The sequence below is a fragment of the Trematomus bernacchii genome, unplaced genomic scaffold (genome assembly GCF_902827165.1).
Source record: "Trematomus bernacchii unplaced genomic scaffold, fTreBer1.1, whole genome shotgun sequence".
NCBI lineage: Eukaryota > Metazoa > Chordata > Actinopteri > Perciformes > Nototheniidae > Trematomus > Trematomus bernacchii.
The window spans coordinates 21,272-30,391 of record NW_022987376.1 but is presented as its reverse complement, the minus strand read 5'-3'; the positions used below and the strand labels follow the sequence as shown (position 1 = coordinate 30,391).

At 43.4% G+C, this 9,120-nt stretch overlaps 2 long non-coding RNA genes across 2 annotated transcripts; both read right to left on the bottom strand.

Annotated features, from left to right (window-relative positions):
- Positions 1-1,179: 1,179 nt before the first annotated feature.
- Positions 1,180-5,448, bottom strand: LOC117484895. The gene is made up of 3 exons (XR_004556177.1): positions 5,352-5,448; positions 1,726-1,793; positions 1,180-1,218 (listed from the first exon to the last, which is right to left on the bottom strand). It is a non-coding gene; the product is annotated as an uncharacterized LOC117484895 (long non-coding RNA).
- A 115-nt stretch (positions 5,449-5,563) lies between these two features.
- LOC117484889 lies at positions 5,564-7,380 on the bottom strand. Its single transcript, XR_004556176.1, has 3 exons — positions 7,291-7,380; positions 6,952-7,117; positions 5,564-5,762 (listed from the first exon to the last, which is right to left on the bottom strand). It is a non-coding gene; the product is annotated as an uncharacterized LOC117484889 (long non-coding RNA).
- Between the last annotated feature and the right edge of the window lie 1,740 nt (positions 7,381-9,120).

Below are 9,120 nucleotides of genomic sequence, written 5' to 3'. Positions count from 1 at the left end.
TGCGTGTGTGTGTGTGGTGTTGTGGTGTCTGTGTGTTTGTTGTAGTTTGTTTGTGTTGTCATTGTGTGTGTGTGTGTGTGTGTTTGTTTCTGTGAGTGTGTGTGTTTTGTGTGTCTGTGTGTAGGTGTCTGGTGTGTGTGGTGTGTGTGTGGGTTGTGTGTGTTGTTTGGTGTGCGTGTGGTGTGTTATGTGTTCGTGTGTTGTGTGTGTGGTAGTGTTCCCGGTGTTGTGTGTGTGGTGTTGTGTGTATGTGTTTTTGTGTGTGTGGGTGTTTTTTGTCTGTGTGTGTGTGTGTTTGTGTCGTGTGTCTGTGTCTGTGATGGTTGTGTGTTTATTATGTTGAGCTGACTATAGTTTTGGGCAGGCTCCCATGTGTCCTCCCAGTCCTTGCCACTGCAAAACACACATAAAGAACAGTTGAATAATTATTAATATGTCATGCTATATATATTTCTGATGCTTAATCAGGCAAGTAAGTCAATTTAAAATAGGATTTGAAACATTAGCTTCAGCTCAATGTCCCTCTTCGACTCCTCTCTCCCCTTCCTCCGGGACTTGACCCGGAAATCAATCAAGACACGCCATGTTGAAGGACGTCACAATCGCTTCAACGCAAACGGAGGAGTCGAGGAGGGGTGAGGGAGGAGGCTTCCAGAGGAGACGAAAGGTAGGATACACGAGAGCACACTACTCGCGCATCAGACCTCCGCCCCCAGCTGCACAGCCTCTGCTCACTGCAGCTGATCTTACCGTTAAAGGAGGATCAGAGTCATTAAATGTTTAAAGTGCTTCATTAAGAGTAAAATATATTAAATCTCTTAAACGAATCAGGAGATCGAACTCTATAAAGACATTAAAGTGTGTGAAATATACTTACAAATTCTATAATAATTTTTTGATTATAAAATAATAACGTACTGTTCTTACTTGTGGTTTGTGATGCATGTGTGGTAGACCCACAGCACGTCAAACATTTAGGATATATACAAATACGGGTAACTGATAACTAATAATAATACATATGTTAGTGATTTGTGTCTCTCTTCTGTAGGACAAATTACATAACAACATACAATACAAAAGTATTCAATTGAGATGAGCCTACTGTATCAGTGTATAAACCCTTTGCTTCCAGTACAACACATACATGTATGGTCATTAAGGAAAAACTTACCACTTGGAGCATGGTGTCCAGCGAATTTTCACTTCTTGTCTTTGCTGAAAGGCATGATATGAAATGGACAGAAATATTAATGAGAGATACTTTACAAAGTTAGGTGATACAACTTTACAGAACATTATTTGTACCATTTATAGACCATCAATAAGGTTAGATTTCTACACATAAACAATACTAACAGACAACAGCATCTGAAACCAGAGATACAGAAGAATCCACTATCGTACCAGTATGGAGCAGCTTCTTTAAGACTGGGAGTTTCCTACAACACAAGGTTATAAGGTGATGCAAAACGTAGTCCTGTAATGCTTACAATGACAACAAAAGGTGCAGTGTCGAGGATGGATTGAGGAACCTCACTGCTCCATACTTGTACGATAGTGGATACTTGTGTATCTCTGGATTCAGAGGCGTTATATGTTAGTATCGTTTGGGCTCTGTGCAGATATCTCACTGATGGTCTGTAGACGGTACCAATAATGTTCTGTACGTTTTTATGTTATTTAACAAGAAAAACAAAAAGGAAGAAATTATAACACACTTACATTAAAAACTCTTCTTTCCACAATGCTCTCATAGAGGAACACCTTCTGGGTCCTGTGTTTCCTGCATTCTAAAAATAAATAACACCATTTGAATAATTAGGTAATAATAGATAGATAGATAGATCGTACTTTATTGATCCCAAATTGGGAAATTGTTTTTGTTACAGCAGCATAAAAGGCATTTTACAATAAAACAAAATATACAAGAATAGAAATAAAATAAAATAAAATAAAATATAAAATATACATGTCAAAATACAAAATAGAAAATATACATACAGATATTATATATATATATATATATATATATATACAAATATACAAATATATATATATTCAAAATATATGGAATTATGGAGTATTAAATATGAAACAGATTATGTGTGAGTAAAATGTACAAGGTGGTTTTATTTCAAGAGAAACTATGGAGCAGAGAGTTCTCTTCCAGCCAGAGGTGATTTGTTGTACAGAGTTATGGCAGGGGAGCTGCAGCAGTCTGTTGGAGAAGGAGCTCCGCTGACTGTCCAGCTGCAGGTGGAGAGGATGGGTGGGGTTATCCATGATGGACAACAGCCTGTTCAGTGTCCTCCTCTCCACCACAGCTTCAAAGGGTTCCAGCTTGATGCCGATGACTGACCCAGCTTTCCTGATCAGTTTATTGATCCTGCTGGTGTCACCGGCTCTGATGCTGCCCCCCCAGCAGACCGCAGCAAAGAAGAGTGCACTAGCCACAACAGACTGATAGAAGATCTCCAGCATCTTACTGCATACGTGGAAGGATCTCAGCTTCCTCAGAAAATAGAGTCGGCTCATCCCCTTCTTGTACACAGCGTCAGTGTTGATCCTCCAGTTCAGCCCATTGTCTAAGTGCACTCCCAGGTACTTGTAGACCTCCACAACTGCCACATCCTCTCCCAGAATGCACAGGGGCAGAGGAGGAGATGTCCTCTTCCTCCTGAAATCAATGACCATCTCTCTGGTCTTGGCCACATTCAAAAGCAGATGATTTCTTCCAGTCCACTCAACAAAATCACCCACCAGCGCTCTGTACTCCTCCTCCCGTCCATCCCTTATACACCCTACCACTGCAGAGTCATCCGAAAACTTCTGCAGGTGGCATGACTCTGAGTTGTATAGAAAGTCAGAGGTGTATAAGGTGAACAGGAAAGGAGACAGCACAGTCCCCTGTGGGGCTCCAATACTACCAACCACCACATCAGACAGCACACTGCCCAGCCGGACGTACTGTGGTCTGTCCGTGAGGTAGTTGGTAATCCAGGAGATGGTGGACGAGTTTACCCTCATAGCCTGCAGCTTGTCACTCAGTAGCCGAGGCTGGATCGTGTTGAATGCACTGGAGAAATCAAAAAAGGTGATTCTCACAGTGCAACCCGATCCATTCAGGTATGAGTGAGCACGCTGCAGCAGGTAAATAATGGCATCGTCCACCCCCAGGTGAGGCTGGTAGGCAAATTGCAGAGGGTCAAGGAATGATCTCACCTGCGGTCTGAGATGGGCCAAGACCAGTCTCTCAAGCACCTTCATCACATGAGATGTGAGTGCTACAGGGCGATAGTCATTGAGCCCAGAAGGAGTTGTCTTTTTAGGGACCGGAACAACGCATGATGTCTTCCACAGCACCGGGATGGTCTCCAAGTGCAGGCTCAGGTTGAATATATACTGGAGAACAGGAGCCAGCTGGCGTGCACAGGTCCTCAGGACCCTGGGGCTGATACCATCAGGGCCAGCAGCCTTGCCTTGGTGGAGTTTTTCCATCTGACTCTGGACCTGTCCTGTGCTCACAGTGAAGCGGGGGGGGGGGCTTGATGGAAGGGGGGATAGAGGGGGGGGGGTCTGAGGCAAGATGAGCAGAGGGGGGGGGGGGGGGTCAGCGGCAATGTGAGCAGAGGGGGGGTGCAGAAGCCAGGCTGGGTGGTGGAGGAGAGGTGTGAAGTGTAGGTGGTGAGCAGAGGGGGGATGTTGACGCCAGGCTGAGAGGAGGAGGTGAGGTGAGAAGAGGAAGTGGAGGAGACAGCAGCGGGCGGAGAGCTAAACCTATTGAAGAAGGTGTTCAGCTCGTTGGCCCTCTCCAGGGTGCCCACAGTCAGTCTGTCTCTCCCTTTGAAGCCAGTGATAGCCTTCATCCCAGCCCAGACATCCCTGCTATTGTTCAGCTGGAGCTTAGTCTCCAGCTTCTTCCTGTACGAATCTCTGCCCCTCCTCAAATTGTCTCTCAGTTGATGCTGGACACTCTTCAGCATTGATTTGTCCCCAGACTTATAAGCTTCCTTTTTCTTATTTAAAAGAGTTTTCAGGTCACTAGTAATCCAGGGTTTATTATTGGGGAAACAGTTGACAGTTTTAGCCGGTAATATTGTTTGTTCACAGAAGTTGATGTATTCTGTGATGCAGTCAGTCATATTATTGATGTCCTCTCCATGTGGCACACAAAGCACGTCCCAGTCAGTGGTCTCGAAGCAGTCCTGTAGAGCCTCATTAGCCCCTGGAGTCCATTTCCTCACAGTCCTGGTGGATACAGGCTGCCTCTGCACCAGTGGGACATATTTAGGAGCCAAAAAGACGAGGTTGTGGTCAGATCTGCCCAGGGGGGGGAGGGCAGTGGCACAATATGCATTCTTGGTATTAGCATATAGAAGATCCAGAGTATTATTTCCCCTGGTGGGGCATTTCACATACTGAGTGAATGTAGGCAGAGATTTGTCCAGTTTTGCACGGTTAAAATCCCCAGTTATTGTTATGAATGCATTTGGGTGAAGAGTTTGGAGTTTGGCCACAGAAGAGTGAATGACGTCACCAGCCACCTCCGCGTCCGCGTTCGGTGGAATATAGACAGCAACTACGATGACAGAATAAAGTTCTCTAGGTAGATAAAATGGACGTAATCCCACAGCTAGCAGTTCAATGTCCGGGCTACAGAAACGCTCCTTCACAGTAACATGTCCAGGATTACACCATCGTTCGTTCACATACAGTGCAATCCCTCCTCCTTTCTTTTTACCGCTCAGAATAACGTCCCTGTCCACCCGAACACTCGTGAAGCCGGGGAGAGCCGTGTTATTATCCGGGATGAGCGAGTGCAACCAAGTCTCGGTAAAACACATGATGCTACACTCACGGTATTCCCACTGCGTCTTCGTCAGCACGCGGAGCTCGTCCATCTTATTCCCCAAAGACCTCACGTTCCCCATTATGATGGCCGGTACACAGGGTTTGTACCTCATCTTCTTCTTCATCCTCAGCTTGGCCCCAGCTCTGCAGTCCCGCTTGAGCCTCCGAAGCTCCTCCGGGATGTCATGCCTGGCTCCGGGCAGCAGCACGGGTCGGCACAGCGCAATCAGCTGCTCACGCGTGTAAACAATGCCATCACTCCTCTGAGCATGGCTCTCCGACACAAAAAGTGAAAAAAGTAGCAGAAGAATGACCAGAAAACGTTCGAAGTAAAACGTGGCCATAGTTCGCTGCAAAACAAAATAAATATCCAAAGAAAAAAGTACAACTAAGAGAATAAAAGTAAACAAAAAGACAAAGAACAATAAAACACCGGGAGCTGCATGCAACAAGAAATGTATTGTATAGTATATAGTATAGTATAGTGCAAATCAAACCTTTTCGACTTTTCTTTGACGGTGGAGGCGGTGGAGGAGAAGACAAGGAGGAGAGAGAAGGCTGGGAGCATGGAGGAGGTGGAGGAGAAGACAAGGGGGGGAGAGAAGGCTGGGAGCATGGAGGCGGTGGAGGAGAAGACAAGGGGGAGAGAGAAGGCTGGGAGCATGGAGGCGGTGGAGGAGAAGACAAGGGGGAGAGAGAAGGCTGGGAGCATGGAGGAGGTGGAGGAAGAGAAAAAAGATGGAGAGTAAATGTCTCCGGAAGCTCTGGCTCTGGCTCTGGCTCTGGCTCTGGCTCTGGCTCTGGCTCCGTCTCTGTCCCTCGCTCCGTCTCTCGCTCTGGCTCTTGCTCTGGTCCAGGGGGGGCTGGTGGACCAGCAGATGTCGATGCAGCTTGTTGTGCAGCACACACTGCAAATGTTGAAAATAATACAAGGGAAAATTAACAGAACACATTTTAAGGAAGACTTATTTTTGGCCTTACTTGCAAGAAATTAATTAAATGCATTGAATTTCCCTCTTATTAGAAATCAACCAGGTAGTTCTTAAGTGAATGAAATGCAGGTAGTGTGAAAATAATGTTTTTAAGCTACCACAGCTGACTGTAGACATATTGCTATGTTTCTCATATCAGTGTTTAACACAACAACTTATCGTATTTAGTTAAGACCATGATCATAATGAAAATGTAGTTGCAGTCTGGAGCAGCTTCTCTCATTAAACTAGAAATAATTTAAAACTTGCAGATAAATACATTAAATCTGTAATGAAACATGGTGATAAGACTTTTGACAGGTTGTTGCCGGGTATGTTTTTGCAAAGAACCACGTGCGTCTCACAGAAGAAAATAGGCATGACTTTTCGGATGCCCAGATAAAAAGCATAAGCCGTAATGATAAGCACACGTGCAGCGTACGGCACCATGTGTGTCCTGGACATTAGGGTGCGAGGTAGGAGTGTCATGATGTCTAATTTCATTGAATGTCTTTTGCCTCAACTCGTCTCTCGAGGTGTCTCCTCCTCTTCTCCCATCTCATGTGAGAGGGATTAAGACATGAAGAGAGGAGGCAAGAGTTACAAACTGGGAAAACAGAGCAGCCTCATATCTTTATGATGCCTGCAGAGATGTGTTTGTATTACAGACACATGCATAACGTGCATGCTTGCTAACTACAGGTGAGTAATGTCGACATTTGCATTCAATTCAACCCTTTAAATATTTGTGTATAGCACATTTCAATGTTGTCCAAAGTGCTGTACAGGCTTAAAACACAATACAAAATAAAGAAATATGCATACAAATAATTAATTATAAATAAAAACTAAAAAGTAGGTAACTGCAATACCATTAGTGTGGTACCCTCATATTAGTATCTTAGTGTTCACAGTGATAACATGCTGGCCCTGACAAGCCCATGTTGACAGCCTTTGTTCTATAATACAGCATAGGTTGTATTATATAAAAAAGGCTCAGGGGGGGGATGACATTTTAATGATATAACGGGATAGATGTAACAGAAGTGTGAATTTGATGAATGCATTGACACAAAGCCCATGGACGACTACACAATGAGATAATAAAGTACAAGTATGATCTTACTTTTCAGGAGGTACTCATAGAGTTTCCTCATTTTGAGTAGGATCTCCCTAACGACCCCATCAGCATTTCCAAAATGGTGGACCAGATCCCCACGGATCTCCCCACTGCGGCCCTTATTGGAAAGGAAAAGGACCGGGCTGGAGCCAAGGGTGTGTAGTTTAAGAACCTGCAAGAATTGGAGCGAAAAAGATTGCATACAGGCACATTGATCAATGATACAAATCTTTTTAAAGCCAGAAAAATGGTTTCACATTCACTGAGGGCAAGGCTGTTTGACAAATAAGATATGTAATCGTCTGAGAGGCCAAACATCTTAAATAATAAGTCATTTAAACTCACAGATAGCTCGGCCGACTTAACGGTCCTGCTGGCGTTCCTGTTGCTCTTCACAGAAGCCCCCCAGCTAGAGTCCTTTAATTCCGCTTCTTTTTTTTTAAATGTTTTATTTATTTGAAGGGGGCAGACACACACCACACATGTTTTACGCCCAAGGGAATTTGGGGCCTGGCAGGAGGGGCACAGTTGTTTTTTGGGCTTTGTCATTCTGCAAATGAAAGTTAAACATAGAGGGATTATCTCAAAAATGTTTGCTGTCAGTTGATCAATTTGTTCTCAAATACACAAATATGTTATTAAGTTCATGCTCTATATTAAATGCAATTGGAGAGACAGAAGATACAGTCTAATATGCTGTGAATACTTGAGATAGTGCGCAAACTTCCAATGGTTTGAATCAAATTAATATATTCATATGTGAATATTCAATATATTCAAACACAAATGACAAGTGGGGTTTTTGTATAATAGAATGTAACATTTAAACGCCAATTAACATTCTGTTAATAATTAGGCTAATGTGTACTGACTTCTAATGTACTGTGTAATTTGTTCACATATAAACATCATGACATTAAATGATGGCATTCCTTCTTGATGACAGCTTATGGTAAAAAAAACAAATGACCAGCAACCGCAGTGACGCGTCCTAAACATTTTACGTCATTACACCGAACATGTAAAACACTCCCGCTAAGTAATAAATAATAAATAAATAATAATAATTACAAATACTTTCGCTCCAGAGAGTCCTCTTTGTTTTGATGAGCGATACAACTAACAGTGCTAGCTCCTTTGATGACTACGACATTGTACTAACACAGCTAGCTAGCCACACGGTGGCTAATGCTAGCTTCTAAATGATCCGTTATTACAAAAAAGAAAATAACTGTTACAGACTACATTTTCTTTAAGTTTCTCGTACTGTCTTACGAATCCTGCTGCCTGGGTGGGACTTGAATACATAACCCAAATATTTTATTTGAGTTATATTTGAATATTGTCGAAAATTAAGTGAGCAGTCGAGTTTATTACAGCTTACCTTGCTGGTGTCTCAAGGTTCCGAGCAATGTATCACGTGAACTACGTGACCTCGAGACCTGGCCTTGCGAAGATAGCTGAGGATTGTGGGTAGTGTAGTGTCTTCGGCCATCCAAAACTCAAAACTACTTGTTTCTCAGAATTGAAGGGGAAAACGTGACAAAAGCATTTTACACTAAAGCCTATCAATGTCGTTTCATTAACAAGGATAATCTGGTGGTTTTTAGTTAATGAGTAGTGCAAATATCACCTATTTATGTTTAATCCAATCACAGAGCTTGTTGACTTATCACGAGGTTTTGTCGCAAAGCGGACAGACAATCACAACAATAGCTGGGGATTGTGGGTAGTGTAGTCTCTTTGGCGCTCCACATTTCAGAGAAAACAAGTTGTCTCAGAATTGTAGGGGAAAAACACAAAAGCATTGTACACAATTTAAACCTATCAATGTCGTTTAATTAACAAAGGTAATCTGGTGTTTTTGAGTGGATGAGTAATGGAGATATCACTGTCAAATCAATCGACAGTAAGGAGAATACTTACTTCCGGGTGTACAATTCTCCGTTATCCAATGGGAATGGACGCTCACATTGCCTTTAACAGCTGCCGACACAAACGAATGCCGTGCTTCCCTAAGCGTCAAATACCGACGCCGATGGGAATACATTGCAATCAGTTGAAAGCTCTTTGCATCCGTTTATGACGCTGATGGAAACTCGGCGCGTCACAACTGGACGCCACGGAATTCTGACCAAGCGTCGCTCCTGGACGCGTTGGGAGTGAGAGTGTGTT